This window comes from Epinephelus moara, chromosome 10 (genome assembly GCF_006386435.1).
Source record: "Epinephelus moara isolate mb chromosome 10, YSFRI_EMoa_1.0, whole genome shotgun sequence".
Lineage (NCBI taxonomy): Eukaryota > Metazoa > Chordata > Actinopteri > Perciformes > Serranidae > Epinephelus > Epinephelus moara.
Window position 1 is genome coordinate 5,969,578 of NC_065515.1, and position 18,583 is coordinate 5,988,160.

At 42.8% G+C, this 18,583-nt stretch overlaps 1 protein-coding gene across 1 annotated transcript in view; it reads left to right on the forward strand.

The window, feature by feature from the left end:
* LOC126397199 (chymotrypsin-like elastase family member 3B) overlaps positions 1-18,583 on the forward strand; it is a 77,465-nt gene that overhangs the window by 21,722 nt on the left and 37,160 nt on the right. The window lies entirely within an intron of this gene.

Here is an 18,583-nt window from a genome sequence, read left to right on the forward strand (position 1 = left end):
AACAAATAGTGAGGGGAAAGACTTCCAATATGAACTGACAATCAAACAGTAAATATAGGAAATATATATATATTGTGGTAATGTGCTCACAGTTCAAAGCCATATGTATTTGTAATCAATAAACTGCCGTTACATGCACCACTTGTTTGTGGTTGTCTGGCAGACTGTTCCCCAGTAATTAGACTGGGGAGGAGTAATCGATCAGCACTGTCCGTTTAAACACATGAGCACAAACAGTGGGACAGCCCGACACGCACGCACGCTTATTAATCTTTTCCACTATTTGATTCCAGTTGCACCAGATGTTTGTCGTTGAAATTGAGCCTTGTTATAACACGAGTGTAAAGGAAGTTGAGAGTATTGTATCATTAAATCAGACCAAAGCAAACAGCACAGCATGTAGAGCTTTTTATGTAAAATGAGAAAACATTAACAGCAGCTACTACACAAGTCACAGCATGAGCCTCATAAGTGGTATTGACGCAGGTGTGACGAGAAATGATATTATGAGGTTAGGAAGTTGATGTAGGATTAAGTTTTGACATTGAAATCTGAAATGAAGTTGCAAGTATTTATGGGTTGAGAGTCCCAAATATAGCATTGTACACTCACCATTAAATTTATAACAACAAATAAATAGTCAGGAAAGTTCAGGCCACATTTTCCTGACCGACTCTGACCCGACAGTTATAACCGAGCCCGGTCTGACCCTGACAGACTTTCTGATTTTTAAGTCTGAACCTGACCAGAGCCCGATGCTTAAATTTTTCTGATAGCAAGTTTTGTCTAGCGTCCTCCATTTTCATTAGTTCAGTCTGAATATTTACCGCCTCCTGCCTGAAAGGTAACTATTGGCCTCTGTTACCTTCAGGCGTTGTCACGTAAATAACAAAGTCCAGCACTTGAATAGGCCATAGCACAACACAGCAGCATGTCAAGTAGGCAGAACCCGAGCAAAATTTCTGATTTGTCAACCAAACCTGGCCCGACCCGGTTTCGGCCTCGATTTTGGCCCACCAAACTCATCTGTTGTCGGCTAGGTTAATCAACCACCTGATTCTGATCCACAAACTGCCAACTTTATGCATCATACTAGCACGTTTGTCAGAGACAAGAACATAGACGAGGACTGAACACTGCTGCGCTTTCCAAAGTGTGTGTGTTTGAGAGAAGGAAAGAGAAGGTGGAAGGTGGACTGTTTCACGCAATGTTCCTTAAAATTATGAATAACTTACTTGGAACATGCTTCATCACTTTTTGACCCACCCAAACTTGTGATACTTTCTAGTAAACGTACCCAGACCTGCCTGCACATCCCTAGTTGATTAACATAAATGGTGTTCTTATGCCTTAATAATTACCGATACCACCAAATATTACACTAAAGTTGTCAGGTCTCGAACCAGTAGGTTTATGCATATTTCTCCTCATTGCATTTAATGTTGCTTGAAGTATGATCAATGTGTTTTGGCTGTAGCTGAAATTACTTTAAAAAGAAGTCAATTTCCTGGGATTCCTGGGATAGTTTTTTCATTTTTGGGAAAAACAATTCCCACTGGTGGGCCGTGGTCATTTAATTATACAATGAAGGAATGTTAGGATGTTCATGTTGCTTTGTGTGTTTAAGATGTGTGAGAAGGAAACATTTTGCTAACCATAACTTGATTCGCTGTAATATTTTGGATTCTTCCTTCTCAGCCTTGGTCAAACATTGCTTTAATTTAATTGCTCCCACAGCTGTTCGTGTTTTTGTTTAATGATTCAAAATGTTTGTGTTTATCTGATGATTAAAAGAAATGTTGCTTGTAATACTCGAGTGAAATCCATCTTTATGGAGTCGATGTGTTTTTGATTTGATGAAACAGCAGCTGCTTTCTAGAAACCAGTTAACTCATTACAGCGAGCCTTAACTAACAAAATGCAAATTAAAAACTAACTAGTAGTGACTGAGAACATAAAAAGGACTTCACACACAAAGAGAAAAAATGATTTAGAAATTCAGTAAGCTAATGAGACTTTGTTCAGAGCTTTTGACCTGTAGAGAAACAGCCACCAAAGCCCTCCTCTCCACTTGAACCTTAATCCCGACAGTGTAACCTGGAAAACATGTGATTATAGTCTGAGGGTTTGACATGGCTTTTGATGGCTCAGATCATGGGATGTGCTGCATGTTAGCAGGGAGAAGCTTTGAAGTTAGAAACGTGTCAGTTTTGATCATTTCTTCCCGACGTTTGTTGAGTTCCTGCACTTATATTTTTATGATTAGGATTAGCACTGCTGACTGCTATCGAACTCAAACTCAGATAGTTTTGATAGTTGGAAGCTTCACTAACATTTATGATGGTTCACCTAGGTTAGACTATCTGACGTGTCGTCTCATGTCACGGTAGACTCCTCTCCACTATGTCTCTCAGTGTTTCCACTGACTTCCCTAACACTTTGGAGCAGAATTACTGTATTTTGGAATAATCAAAAGAAACAAGAGAGCCCAGAAACACCCTCCAACAGATGCAAGCAATGACACGCAAAAGCCTTTCCAGAGGCCAGCTCATAATGCCTTTTAATGGTCTTGTTTAACAAGCAAGGGAAGTGGTTTCCCCCCATTACCCGCAAACCCCGAAATCTTGCCCAGCCAAGGACAGGGATATCCCAGAGTTCAGTGGGAGCAGCATCAATCTTCTTGTCCCCAAAGACATGTGCTTATTCAATAGAGGAGGATCAACCGAGATCTGGACCGTGTCAGAACTCACTAAACGCGCATCACGCAGCCTTTGCTTTGCTGGTTCAGCCAAACCACTTGCACTAAACTGAAATGCCACCAGAACAATCTACTGTAATTGATGTTTTCTCGAGAGCAGTCTCAACACCGCTGAATAAATTCAAGGAATCATCTGCATGCTGTCTGGATTACCGCAGAGAAACTTCAAAACACTTGGATGGCATTATTCCCAAAATGTCATCTCATTTTGTTCCACAGTGTGACAGCAAAATTTCACACTTTTAAAGACTTGAGGCAACAAAAAAGTGAGATACAGTTAGAAACATTTTAAAAAGCTGTAATCATACAAATTTTCAGAGTATAATGGAATAAGAATTGAACTTTTGTAGTAACATTAGGGTACAACTTTGATTTTAATCTTTAGTCAGGATAATTGTGTACTTCAATTTACAAATTCTCCAAATTCTTCAGCCTGCATGTAATGATACCATTCAGAGTGACAGGCAGGTGGGGCTGGCACCACACTGTAGCTACGCTTTGATGCTGACTGGCATTTATGAGCAGAGTTCATACATTAAATGCATGTCAGCACACATCCTCCTGTTCATGTCCAGCCTGGTGGGTCAGGTCCACCTTCACTACACACCAGGAGGCCTTTAAATGTCTCAGAAAAAAAGGCGGAAGGGGGTCAAGCTTTGCCCTTGGTCATGGTATATAAATGTATTGACACTTCAAATCTGTTGTACTTTCCACTCATAATGCAGCAAGAACTCGTATTTACCAGCTGCATCAATGTTACAACAGGGGGGGTGTTTTTTTTTACCTTGTGAGTCTGTTTGTGTGTGTATGTGTGTGTGTGTGTGTGTGTGTGTGCGTGTGTGCGTCCGTGCGTTTGTGTGTGTGTGTGTGTGTGTGTGTCGTTATGGCAAAATGATAACACCAATTGTTGCAGGAACTAACACAGAGTCAGTTTTGAGTGTTTTGCAAAGTGTTTATGTGTCTGTCTATCTGCGGACAAATTTTGTCACCACAATAAAATTGCAACCCTGCAAGTTGTAGTCACGAAATTTTACAGGTGTTTTGTTGAGATTAAAATGAAAGCAGAGTTTGAAGATGGGTGTGGTTCGAGCAGGGGGCTGGAAGTAGATTGGTAATAAGTAGGGAAGAGGCAATTGGCTACTCCATTTAATGCCAGGGTTTCCCATTTATTCATTTCTTTGTGGCGGCCCACCATGATTAAAACATCTGCTGCCACAATTTTATTTTATATTTCTAGAGCTGGACCGTTCATTAGGAGCGCTATTCATCAGTCAGTCTTATCTGATCAGCTGTGATCAGATCGACTGATCAGTTATCCACCTCACGCCTCAAAAGTTGACAAATTTCTGCTGAGGGGAAAAACAAACTCATGATGAGCTCCGACGACAGAAATAGTCCGTGTGAAACCCTTTGAGAAAGAGGAGGCTTGTAGTGATGAACAATGCGAGAAATATCACCGACTCCGCAGTTCCCCTCAGCCCTACACAGCATTTCAGCATCTTTCAGCTCATTATTTTGTTTTTTCTCTCTTGTACCTTTGCTATTTGATTCACTTTCACCCTTCTCATAGCGCCGTTTAGTGGCTGCAGTCAGCTGTTTTCACTGTGAAAGCTCTAAAACCTCAATATACACCACATACCTTGCACCAAACGGCAGACAGGCAACGCTAGCAGCAAGCTGGTGAACATACTGGAGCTTTATTTCAGTTGCTATAGTTACGATCTAAAGGACTATGAAGAGCCAGGCTAACTCTTTCCCACTGTTTCTTGTCTTTGTGCTAAGCTAAGCTAAGCTAACTGGCTGCTGGCTTTAGCTGTATATTCACCAGACACATATGGGAGTGGTATCAATCTTCTCATCTTATTCTCAGTGAGACAGCAAATAGGTGTTTTTACCAAAATTACCAACTATTGCTTTGAGGTCTGATGAATGACTGTAGATGGCAACGTTGTTTTTGAGTTGTGGAAATCAGCACCAGGCTGCTCTGTTATTTTGGAGCCAGTGAAACCAAACCCAGTGTTCAATGCTTTGTCCCAAACTTAAATGTCCTGGATCAGCATCACTGAACAAAATAACTTGAAACCAAGGGCTCACACTGCTCATAATCAGTGTGAGATTTTATAAACTCGCTATATGCTTCCAATCTGTAATATCCGCTCTACTCCAAGGAAGCAGAGAGGGAAGGAAACATTAAAGCAGCCCCCTGAGGTTTCCTATAAGGCACAGAGACACTGGACATTATTGCATTGTGGTGCTTTTCTACAGACTTGAATGACTTCTGAAAGAAGCTACACCCCCTCCCCTTTAAACTACATTTAAATATAAATTAAAATGTTTTCAGTATTTGTGTACTGCCACTTTATTTATTTGGGCCATTTTACCAGGATATTGGCAATTACAGCACCAGTGTGCCTCACCATTAAAAAGCTCAAGCATTCTGTGGTTTTCAGTCATTTCCTGCTCGCAGTGTTGTTGTTTTTTTGTTCTGTCCTCACTTTGAATGGTGGAGCCGCATGAAACTGAACATGCAATAGGCTACTTGTCACATTCAATTGCGTGTAATGGATCCAGAGGATAAAATTCTGCTTAGCACCAAGAATGTTTTCAAGAAAACGCTATTCTTCCATTACACCTGTGCGTTTCACGTTTCACACAAGTAACAGCTCTCCTCTCTCTTCCTCTCATCCCTCCTCTTCCCTCTATCTGTCATGTTAACGATCCTCCCATTTGGGGTTCCTGATATCCCGGCCCCTCTCAGAGGATCCTGCTTGGCAGAAATAGAGTTTAGAGCAGCAGAGCTGTTTCCTCATTGATTTTGGATCTGACCTTCCTGTAACCTCGCGTAAAACAATCGCCTGTGTGCCCAGAGTCCCCCCTGCAGCAGGAGGAGACCAACCGGCTGACTGTAGAGACAGTCAAACATAGAAACAGGCAAAGAAAAGGCAACTTTATCACACTTCCCTCCTGACAGCAGTGAAAACACAAGGGAGACAATAGGGTCACACAACCTGAGAATACGAGTGGCTGCTCTGTCCCAGAGCTGGTGGATCCCTGTGAGGTATCAGCCAAAAAAAAAAAAAAAAGTCAGGACTTCATACAGCGCAAGTTGAGAAGTTGAGGTTTTCTTCATTACGTGAAGTCAAAGATGTCCTTTATTCTCAAAGGAAATAGATAAATTAAGCAGAGGGTAAAGAGGTGAGCCAGGAATATCCAGCTGTGAATTGGCCTGAAAAGCGTGACTGTGCCAAACCAAAGATGACAGACAACCTGAGGGTCATTACTCTGTGATTAAATACTGTATGTGCTGGGAGTCAAATCTGGAGGGGGTAAGGTGAATAGAATTGTAGTTTAGCTGAAGTTGCAGCTATGCAGCGTGACCATTGATTGCCCTTCTTCTTGAACCCTAAACTTCACAAGTCCTTTTCTTCATGAAAAGCCCCGTGATAAATAAAGGTGTTTGCTCACCTTTTCCATTTTGCAGCGTATACTCGGCTCACTTTCACACACATCTGTTTCTATGCTGTCTTGTTATCACGGTCCTTGACCACGGCAGGGAGCTCGCTGCATAATAGAGATCACAGTGATGGATGAGCTGGAGTTTGGAGAGACCTCTGGAAAGAACTCGGGATCCTGCTTATGAAGTCTGACAGGAATCCAAAAAGTCCTGGAGGGAGGCAGGGAAGGTGAAAACCTCAGACTGAAAGGTTATAATCAGAACAGAGCTAACCAGTCATTTTCTCACTTTTTAGGGATTAAATGCTGTATTCGGTTATCCATGGCCTATAATGTGATTGTCACTGAGCTTACAGCAAACTGCACCACGAAAAATGTTAAGGCTGCATTTTTGCCACTGTGTTTCTCATCTAACTAACTCATACAGACACACATGGGTGTGTCTCAATAAATTCTACGTAGAGGCAAGGGTCCTTTTTAGGACACAGTTTCCCTTTTAAAGCACTCCTAAACTTAACTTTACAATCCTGTTGCTGAGGTGAGACATTTTTTCCTTCTAAAGACTTCTCTTCTTTTCTCTGTGTACACTTTCAGGCGACAGTGTATGTGTGTGTGTGTAACATTCCTCTGGTCTCAGCCTCACCATTGTTGCAGTTTGTGGTTGTATGAACAACAGCAGGACAATGAGCGAGGCAGCTGTTCAGACTGTCAGTGGTGAAACAGCAGACAAGGCCTGCTACTTGTTACCAACAGAGATATTTCATTACAGCTATTAATGCACACTGTCATGTGTTTATCTTCATGGCCAGAGATTGTCTTATTGAAAACATTACGGATTCTTCTTTTGACTAGAAGGTTCATTCTTAGATTTCCAGCTTGGTCTTTTTGAAACAGTCCCTCTGAATGACATGCTGAAAGTGTTGAAAGGAAAATGTTCAGACAGTATGCTAACATTGCATGTTTTTAAAAGCTAACATTACTTGTGTAAAGAAACTTCTGTGCTTTTAGCTGTGTTGTCGGTTGATGTTTTGGGACACTCATAGCTCATGTCTCACTATCTGTAAAGCTAACTCTGTATAGTATTGGTAAACATCATCATTGCTACCAGCTGCTGTTTCTCATTCCATGTCAGCGTTGTCAGATGTACAATAATTATCATATTTATACAGTGATTTTGCTGTACACTGTACAATCAGTAATACCATAAGTGCCATAATGTATGATCATTTTGTGGCAGTGACAATAGGCGTTATTTTCAGTCCGTGCTGTCTCATTTCAATTAATTTCCCGTCATGATCAAGATCCTACATAAACCTGTATTTGCAACACTTTCTCATTCCAGCTCGTCAAATACCGACTCTTTCTCAGGCCCCTTGGCGTGTTATTACCAAAACAAAAAGGCACCGCTCAGCATCTTTATGAGACGCACCCTTTAGTGTCTGTACGAGATGCATGGCTGTCTTTGGGTGAAACATGTTGTATTGTGGTTTGTTTGGGGTTAAAATATGTACGTAGTATGTCATAAATATGTCGCACGAGTGACTAAGTGGCCTCAGAGGGGTGGCTGGGCTCAGCCTCAGAGACAGGGTGAGGAGCTCTGACATCTGGAGGGAGCTTGGAGTGGAGCTGCTGCTCCATGGAAGGGGTCAGTTGAGGTGGTTCAGGCATCTGATCAGGATCCTCCTGGGCACCTTCCGTCAGAGGTGTTCTGGGCACGTCCAACTGGTAGGAGGCCCCGGGCAGACCCAGAACACGCTGGAAGGATCACATATCTCTTCTGGCCTAGGAACGCCTCAGGAGGAGCTGGAAAGCGTCGCTGGGGTGAGGGACGTCTGGAATAGTTTGCTCAGCCTGCTGCCCCCGCGACCCAGCTTCAGATGCGCGGTAAAAGATCGATGCATGACAGCTACATCCACTTGCTTTAAAAGAAAAAACAAAAGCAAAAAAACGATGAGAAATCATTTAAGTATGTTTTTCATATGTAGGCTGAATTTTTTTAATTGAATATGATAGTTTTCTTCTAAATATGATAAGCTTAAGCATCTGGCACCCTACTTTAGCATTTTTCCATTTGGCAACAGTGTTCCATGTGTCATAATAACCAGCCACTGCCAGCAGGCCAAGACAGGCGCACGTGGTGATAAGTTTTGAAAGTTCAAGTGCTGCATACAAATTATTTTTAAACAGTATTTGAATGGTTTCTAGCAAGTTGGTTCATTTCTGAATACTGAAAGTGTGGTAATAATTAAGCTATCACGATATGGTGAGAACATGATTTTTCTACCCCTTTGTCCCTGCGTTCATCCTGTCAATGCAACCCAGTACAACAACAGTGTCTAAAGACGTCCACAGACGTATTTATTACATGCATTTTGTGCTGGATTGCATTATATTTTATAGGTCTTTTTTTATTGTGTTAGTCCTCTACCGATAGCTGAGAGTCCACAGACAAGTTCATTTACATTGTAGTCCATAGACAGATCTAAAATAGCTACATGCTATAGCTGAGGTTCACACTTCTTGCTTCTCCTCACCCCAGTGTAATTCCTCCTTTTGTATGGTGCCTCGCTGAGGCTGTCAAAGGTCTGTAATGAGAAGTATTAGCCTCCTCACTGCTTGTTAATTGCTTTTCTTTGTCAAAATTGAAGAGACGGGAAATCGCTCACTCTGCACATTTTAGATAGCATCACCGCCTTTTGCCTTTTCCCCCATATGGTTTGCTGCACATGCAATATATTGCTGCTGTTTTTCTGAAAGCACAGAAATGTAAGAACCCCCCGAGCTCCTGACTACGAGACAGTGAGCAGCCATCAACAGGCATTAATAATGTGGTATACCACTAACAACTACATATAACGACGACCTGTCGTGGGTCTAAACAAGACATTCCAGCGCTTTATCAGTGGCGTGTGCTCAGCTGTAATAAGCGTGGAGAGAGGGGAGGGACCTCGACACAGAGATGCCCTTACCCGTGGCATGCCGAATGTGAAAGTGTGCCTCCAGCCTTACATAATGACAGCTCTGGGGTTAATGGTGTCATGGGTGTTCATATCTGTCATAGCTGAGTCATATCTCATACAGGCTGTGTCATTAGTGACAGTAAATCTATCATCAGTGTGTTGATAGACGTTAGAAAGTAGGTAGGTACTTATTCTAGGAGAAAAACATGCAATCTCAGTGTCATTCCAGTTTCTGCTTTGTTTTCCAACCTTTGCTCTTCACTCTGATCAACACCATGACCGAATGCTCTGTGGACTAGTTCACTCCATTTAAAAACAAAAGCCTGACTGCAAGTCTGTAAGAATATTATAGCAAGCAGTAAATCTGAAATGTTAACATCAGCATGTTAGGCTGATATTTGGCAGACATTTAAAGGTTCTGTATTGGATGATCAGATCACCAACATAGAAGCAAACCACTGGTTGCTAGGTAAAGATATGGTTGAGTCCTGGCGTCCTGAGCAGAGAATTAACTTACACTCTCCCTGTGTCTGTTGTAGTCTGAGCTTCTCTGTGGTTTTTTGTGGTGAGCCTGTCCTGCTGTGCATGTATGTTAGTGCATGTGTGTATCCCACTGGCTAGCTCATTGCCGTCGCTTTGTACTGCGCTCATACAGGGTTACTGCTGATATTGGGATGATGGCGTTACAGAGGCGTAGCACCCACCCTCCAGTTCCCCCCAGTTAGTCTGACTCACTGGATGTAGACTGTGGCTATAAACCTGCCATTGGGCCGCTGCTTTCAGCCAGCATTCTCCCTTTCTTCCGCCATCTGTGTGTTACTGTTTCCAGTTCCCTACTCTACAGTAAACAACAACAACAGCCTTTAAGCTAACAACCTGCAAGCTGACGGTGGCAATGTTTGACAAAGATTTGGATCGCACAATAAGGCCTGCCTGCTTTGTTGTTTTGGTGAATTCTTGTAAAGATCTCCAACAAATAAAACAACCTGTGAACACAACTTGGACTGACTTCACTAATGTACTGATCGGTTCCACTTCACGAGCTTCTATGGTATCATTGAAATGTCTGTGGTTCCAGTGAGCTCCTCCAGAGCTAAATGCACTCATGCTGTACCTCTAGGGCACAGTATATATAAAAAATGTTAATCTTTTTGATCAGTTAGGGTTATGCCTAGGAACAGTTAGGGTTGTCATGAGAACCGATACTTCGGTACCAAGTCGATGCCAACACTCCAAAAATACGTCAGTACCTGTTTTTTTTTTTTTTTTTCCCAGTACCGTAAGTACCAGCACAACTTGGCCCTCAGCGGGCGGAACTGACGGGAGCAGTATATGTGCGTCAGTCGGTGCCGAGGACAAGCGTCGAAGAAGAACGCCTGTTCTCCATCGTCTTTGCTAGAAACAATGGCTTTTACGAGTGCTGCTGGAGCCACAACACCTCGGCTTGTCGAAAAGTCAGGTAGTAGGAGTCGTGTGTGGAAAGGGTCTCATTTACACCGCAAGCGATGCGTTTGCGTAGTGCTCACGAATGGTCGCTGTTTACTCGTGTTTTTATTTCGGCGAGCATGTTAACAGGTTAGAGCATTCACACCACATCCGTTCTACGCGCTGCTCGAGTCGCGCTGCTTTCGCGAGCAAGCCTGAAAATAGAAGAGACACCGAATTTTTGCGCAAGTCGCAAGCCAATGGTCGCTGTATTCAACAAAAAATCCACATCTACGGTGGCTGAGAGAGGTCACAACACACGCGAACTCATGTTTAGTAGTAATACAAAGCAGACAAAGACTACTTACCCATTTGTAATGCTAAATATTAATTCACCAAGCGTTGGAATAATCACTGGCGCAAACCTGTCCACCCTGGGCTTTGGGTCCAAACTCACTTCATCTTCTTTTGGGTTTATTGGAGATTTGCAAACACGGTGCACTACCGCCACCAACTGTTCAGGTGTGGTTTGTATTTTGACGGGACTGCAGGGGCCGCCGGTGACGCGTCTGTTCGGTTTTGGTTTGAATACACGTGTGCTGCCGCAACGCTTGTGGATCGCTTGCGGTGTAAATGAGGCCTTAGATTTAAAGTCAAAGTTTGAAACAGTTTTAATAAAGTAGTGAATTTAGAAATACATGAGTTCTGTTTTTTGATTTTTATCGTGGTATCGAATGAGTATTGAGAATTGTGGAAATTCACCGGTATTGGTATCGACTACTGAAATTCTGGTATCATGACAAGCCTAGTAACAGTTGAGTCGCTCACTCACATGTCACTGTTAATGTTTTTTAGGGCATTTTCTTTTGGAGAGCCTTTATAATGTCAGTGCTTGCCTCCCCACGTGCAAATGTTCCACCAAAACAATTTCATGCCTCACATTGTTTTGGAAGGGCATCATTGCTGCATCCTGGGCTAAGTGCCGCCCAAGTCCATTGTGATTGGTTTAGAGAAATACAAACAAGCCAGAGTGTTTATTGCTGAATGATAATCAGTGATTCCAGACCTTTCTCTAGTGCTGACACAACGCTGTGGAGATACCCCCTGGTTAACACCATGAGCTCTGTCAGCACTGTTGCCATTGTTATGCACTGTTTATGAAGTCAGCACCATTAGCTCCTGGCCACCAGCTCGGCCACCTCCATGTTGAGAACTGTGTCCAGACAGCTCATACAATCTGAATTTCAGAACAGAAATTAAACTGCTTTTTTTCCTTTGAGAAATATCAGAAACCAGTTTATATTTTTTTTAGTTCCATGATGGTGCCTTCCTAGTTTTTAATTTGACAGAATGCTGTTATCTATCTATGCTGTTAACATTTACACCCCTACAGTCCATCCATTAGTTGTCAAGAGAATTCATTACATAACAAAAATCTCAGCCTCATGGTGGTGCAAGAGGATTTATCCTCTGAAGACCATGAATACCAGGACAAAATGTCATGGCAATCCATCCAGCTGTTGTTGAGATATGTTAGCTTGGACCAAAGTGTAGTCGACCAACAAATCACCTTTATCATCCCTTGAGGAACAGATACTCTGAGCACCTGTTTGCCCTTCACATTAAAAAAAGGTTGCACTCACATGACATTTATTACAAACAAAGTTTAAAAGTTTGAATAATAAAAGAATGAATCAGGTGGTTTTAAGGTAAGTAAAGTGGTAGCGTTTTATTGGGTCTCAATATCTAAGTGTTTGAGTTTATTTTTAACTTCATTACTTTTTTATCTAATCTCTCCTGGGACTTGGAACCATGTTTAACACTCAGGTGTTTCTGGCCAGAAGTAGATAAATACACTATCAGAGCCAAAGATAACAGCTGAAGCTGAGCTCCTGCTCATGCAACCCGACCGTGTCATTGGCTGAGAGTACTTTGCTGTAAATCACTGATTAAAGGAATAAACTGTAGTGGTTGTATTTATTGCTGCGCTGTGCTGTAACATCTGCTTTTATGGAGGCCACCCGCATGTGTGTGTACACTCACATTTACACACACACACACACACTTACAAGAGGCATAACCGCAGAAGGCAAAGTTTACCAGGCTTTATTTAGAAAAGTGTGTTCTGTAGATTTTTAGCAGTCGAGCAAATAAACCTCAATTTGCTCATCTGAACTGGACCTCCCTGTGTGATGAATGAACCTGCAGCACAAAGTGCCAGCTTTTAAATAGGAGCTCTTTAAGGAACGGTTGCACTCATAATCACAGGCTGGAGAGGCGGATTGTACAACAGATTAGAGATGATTCGGTAATAAGACTCAAATCCACAGGTCAAGCCCCCTGAGTTCTGCTCCAAATGACAATGAACTCTTTCTAATGTATTGGAAATAATTCAGTTAAACAGATCCTGTTGTAGAAATACTGACTTTTTGAAGAAAGGATGAAAACAAAAGTGAAACCCTGCCTTCTCATCTTTCTCCTCCTTTGCCATCAAACTTCAATCCTTTTAATTCAGCCATCTTCTCTTTCCCTTCGCTATGTTCCTCTGCACTGATCTCCCCACCCTCCTGCTTCCTGCCACCCATTCTTTTTCCACCCCTCCCTCACTCCAATCTGGGTTTTCCTCTCCTCTTACTTGCCATCCCCCTCTCTTTGCCCAGAAGAAGTCCCTGTCTTCTTTTCCATGTTCTCCCTCTCTTCTTTCCTGCCCCTCTCTCTCTCTCTCTCTCTCTCTCTCTCTCTCTCTCTCCCTCCCCCAGACCTTTTCCACTGCAGCCATATCACCTAACGCTAATGAGGGTTTTAATCATTTATATGGAGGAAGAGGGGGCTCACACCCAGCGGCACGAGATACTGTGCCTGCAGAAAGAGGAGAAAGAGACACAGAAGAGCCTTGACACTTTACCTAGAAAGGGAGCAAAAATCCAAGCAAGTTGTGTGTCTTTCATTTCCAAATACAACGTTAGCTAACTTTCAAACACGATCCTAGCATAGAATTCCCCCTGTCAGCTTAACAGAGCAGCTTGCCAAATGAGACGACCTGAGGGCACGATGGCAGATAACAGTTAAATGAACAGATGTCTGAGTGGAAGCGCAGCACCGCTCTCCCACCCAATTTGGCCCTTGCTGGGCCGGGCCTGCAGTGTTTACACAGGATAGTGTATGTGAGTGTGAGACGCTCGGGGTCCATGGAGAACGTCCAGGCCCAGACGCCATAGATCCAGAGCCAGAGCGCGTCTAGTGGCCCCTGGGCTCTTGTAAAATTAAAAGTAGTTGGAATGTGGATGCTTTGCCGAGCAAAAGAACTGCATCTATGTAGCGGCTCAGCTGGGACCGAGCTGGCGGGGAACACCTGTCTCCAGACCGGACCGGCCCACAATCTCTGAGCCGACATCGTAAACAAGATTTTCTGCGTGCAATTGTGTGTGTGCATGCTCACATAAACAGAAATAGATAATAAGCAGGAAAATAACATCTGTTCAGGGTCATAAAAATCTTCTGTTGTTGCCGATATCTGGCTCAATTTGGAGTGTGGGATTAAGTTGGTCAAATGTTTTTCTGTGTGAAGGACGTTTAGTTTTCAACGCACTGACCTCTCAGCAGTGCTGGAAGGGACATTTAAATACTTGTCCTGTATGTATTTCCCTTTTGATATACTTTATTCTTTGACATTACATTTCAGAAGGGAAAATAACTCTACTACATTTTTGACAAATATAGGCTAGTACCAGTTACTTTACAAATTCAGATTTTACACAAAAAACATATACAAACATATTTTGCTTATGGGCTTTATGCTAATATTTTACATAAAGCTGTAGCTGTCAATATTTTATATTAACAATCGATCAAATGACTATTAGTAATGTGGAAGGGATAGCTCGTAATGACAAACCCACAGAGAATTATCACCTGACTACAGTTTCCGTCAGCTCCATGGTGTGTTTTAGCATCACTTAGTTTTGTTTTGATTTCACAGCCCACACCTTTACGTTAGTTCACTCTCACTGCTCTCATCATCATTTTGGCAGCAACAGGCAAATGTTTTCAACAAAATATCTCTGTTAAAACAGCTGTTTACTACCCACTCAGCACCAGCAGATAGACAAAGTTGGTAATTAGCTGGTGAAGCTAGAGGAGCATTTAGCAGCTGCAGAGACAGATATTTTCCTCAGGAGTTGGTTGAGACCAAAACAGAGCCAAAAGGAGATGAATACTGGACTTAAATTTGCCAGGTGACCAGGAACTATCGGTAAAAATGATGGACGCAACCGCCATGGCGTCACCTATTTGTTTGTGGACACAAATTTAAAGCATCAAGTTTGGCATTTTGGCTGTTGCCGTTTTGTTTTCTTGGAGCCAGAAGTGACCATGTTTGGACACGAGGGTGAAGTTGTGGAGGAGTGAGGGATGAATTTGACTCACAGGCTGTGGTGACGCCTCGCAGACTGCCTGTCACTCAAGGTGTCCTGCCCTTTATTATGTGTAACTTTCAGCCTGAATCAAAAGGAACTGGGTGAGATATAGAAAAATTCACTTCTCATACAGTTGTTACGAAAGTTGAATTAACTAAAAAGACCAACATTTTTTTTGTACCACACTTTTATTGCTGTGCTAAAGTTGGGCATTTTAACATGGGGGTCTATGGGGATCGACTCGCTTTTGTCTCAAGTGGCCATTTGTGGAACTGTAGTTTTTGGCACCACCGCTTTGGCTTAATGTTTTAGCCTCAGAGGTTGCCACTTTCTAGAAACATGACTCCAACAAACAAACAAAAAAAAATTTAAGGTGCTAATATGTCAATACTGTGTTTGCCACCTTTTGTACTGCCTCCAGGTGGCCAAACAAATCAGTAAATACAGGTTTAAGGTTTAATTAAAACTTTGAATGCAGCACATTTTACATAGTGGCTTTTACTTGAATAAAGGATCACAGTCATGTATGAGCAGAGCCTGATTATTGATAATCCTGGAAGTTGTGTAGACGTAATTTATTGATGGTAGAATTGACACATTTTCCCTTGTGGTTGGGGGTGCTCCTGCCCCTCAGCAATTTATATTGATTCCTGTATTTTTGTTTTTACTACTTAAGGGCAAAACATTATTTATTAACTTCCCACAAATAATAACATCTGCAAACCGCCGAACGTCCCACATGGCAACCCTGATAATTATTTAAAGCTGTAACCACGGCAGAAAATGTTTAAAGCTTAGTTTATGTCTGTTTTTCATGAGTGGGGGGGTTGTTGTGTTTATTATGTCACATTCTTTCACACGAAGTGAAAAGGCGGGAGTTTGGGAGTCCTTGCGTCCATTCACTGGGGCATTACCATGTTCTTTGATGGACTTCATTGGGCCCAAAGGAGAAGGACGTAACCCTGTTTATTTAAATGCACAGCTTTGTGGGCCCTTAAATGCTGCTCTGTCTTCATCCCTCAGTCACTGTGCCTCCATTCACCGCAAAAAACAAAAACCTTTGACCCCTTTTGTCTGCTCCATTTGTTGCCTCATTCGATTGCAATCTTTGTGCTTCATAGATTTCTCAATTTAACAATTTTCCAGTAAAATGAGGTTGTTTCTCTTTAGACCTGCCTTTGGCTTTCCTGGACGGGTCTCTGTGCCATTCTGGTGGGAATCTGCACCTAAAGACCTCTTTTTGCTCTGATGTTCCGATGGGAATGCTTGCCCAAGTGACATTGGCATAATAGATTTCAGTCTTTTTGCTTTCTCCCCTCAGCTTGTTACAATTAAAACCGTAAGCAAAGACACAAAACAGAATCCCAGCCAAGCAGTCACCGAGTCTGGCCAGTTGTTCTTATTTCAGATAATAGCAGGATTAGCTAATTCAGAACGGGTCATTATTTGAGCTAATATTGAGCCCTTGCTCAATGTAGTGCAGGCTTGACAGGTCAATCCCCCATACTCTGGAAGATTATAATATTTCATCTCACAAAAGAGGTCTTAAACTTCACGTCTTAATTCAGCCCTCCACTTTACTTGATTTTGAGCTCTCAGTCAAATCACTTCGGGGTGATTCATGGGTCACCTCTTAGAGGAATGACATTGTAAGTGCAAAACTTTTAAACAGACAGTTTAATATAAAGTTTTAAGGCAGTGAAGTTAAAACAGTTACCAGTTTAAAGCCTCTTTAATCATGTGCACTCTTCAGGTGAAAGAACGGCCGCTGCTTTGAATTGTAGTTAATACTGTGCCGTTAATGTGTTTGCGTGTTGCTTTGGATGCTTTATGTATCTGGGCAGAGCCGGCTCTGTTAGTGTCAGTTTATGGGCAGCTTTACGAGCAAGTCGCAGCTCTGCTCACAGAGAATGATGGAGAGGCCTTGAACAGTGCCATTGACTGGGCTAACTGCAGTCCGTCTGCAGCCGGCTAAAATCAACACCAGTATTATACGCTTTAGTGAAAGACCTGCCAGTAAAACACTTCTCTGAGAAACACTGTTGTGGGCAGTCCCTTTGCGACTTCTAACTTCCTTCTTTCTGCATCAGCATTACTGTCAGCAAAACATGCATCAACTCTGGAACAATAATACACTTTGTACCAACAAAAGACTATACGACTAACAATAGGACAGTTTAGCCGACTCCCTGTTTTAATGACCAAAACATCTGACAGCCTTGTGACACGCTCCAATTTGGGGTTTTGGAAGAAAATATCACCTCCTGAAAGCGTCTTAAATTGTGACCCACCACAGAGGGTGTAAAAAAAAGGCCTCGGCAGAGACAGACAGGGAAGTGTGGTAATATGAGGTGTTTTATGATACCGCCAGGGATCGCCTGATAATCGTGAAATATTGTAGCAGCGCTGGGGCCAGAAATTCAGCCTTCAAGATCCTGGGCAGTGTTTCTCTTAACAGGATCATAAATTACTTTGGCAGGAGGGTTCTTAACTGTGGGCCACACAAGACAAGGACCTAAACTGAAAATGTGGCTTCTAACTTTCAACCATGGCGCAATACTAACTTTGCATGTTGGTGCAAAATATCTGTCAGCATGCTTTACATGGTGACGATGCAACTATGTGGTAAGACTCTCATGACTTTTAAAGTTTCGCTGAAGCCCTTTTCACACATGCACTGCAACTCTGAACTTATCTAGACAATACCTAGAGGAGCTGTATGTGAGAACGCAGAACAGGACATTACACAGACTTCACCCTCCCAGCACTCACAACAAAACAGCCATGTCAGTAGACTGTGCAAGCAGCTTATTACAAACTACACTTACCTTACCTTATTGTAAGATGGTGCCCTCTAGTGGCCAGAGTGATTCTTAGGGGTGCAAAGGAGGAAATTAGGTGACGTATTAAAAGCGACAAAGTTGGTGTAGTGGTCTATAAAGATGGAAGAAGTACCTATAGGATGGGCGGGAGGGGTGGTTGATGAGTCAAACAAGCACAGGACTTTGACCCAGGAGACCAGTGTCCCAAAGTCAACGTTGACGGCTTTTAATAACATAGCATAGGGTTGGGTCGGGTCTCGGTAATACCAGTTCGGTTCGGTACTCCGTCTTGGACTGGGTTTTTTTTTTTTTTTTTTTGGAGACCGACCGGACCGCATATGTCATTTTACGGCGGAACGTATGCGGAGCGGACTCCGCGGAAGTCCGCCTGGACTAAAAGCGGATGTCCGCAAGCCCTCTGTGCGCAAAGCTCAGATTTTACGACCGCGCAGACTCCGCTTCACGCACCAGTGTCACACAAAAGACTGCTCGGCATGTATTTTTCACACCGCGGGGATTTTTCACGGACATTTTTACAAGAAACTACAACGCGGAAGTGCACTGACTATGGAAGTCCGAATGACTGCAGACGTTCCTCGCGGAGTCCGCTCTGCTTATAGTACGCCCGAGTCTGTGAGCACCTGTGTCTGCCTCTTCGCCAAGCACACAGCGAGCAGTAGAGAGAGGGGGGTGGGGGTGGGGCGTAGACTGAGCTGGGGGTTGCGAGTGCGCATGTGCCGAGGCCTCTAC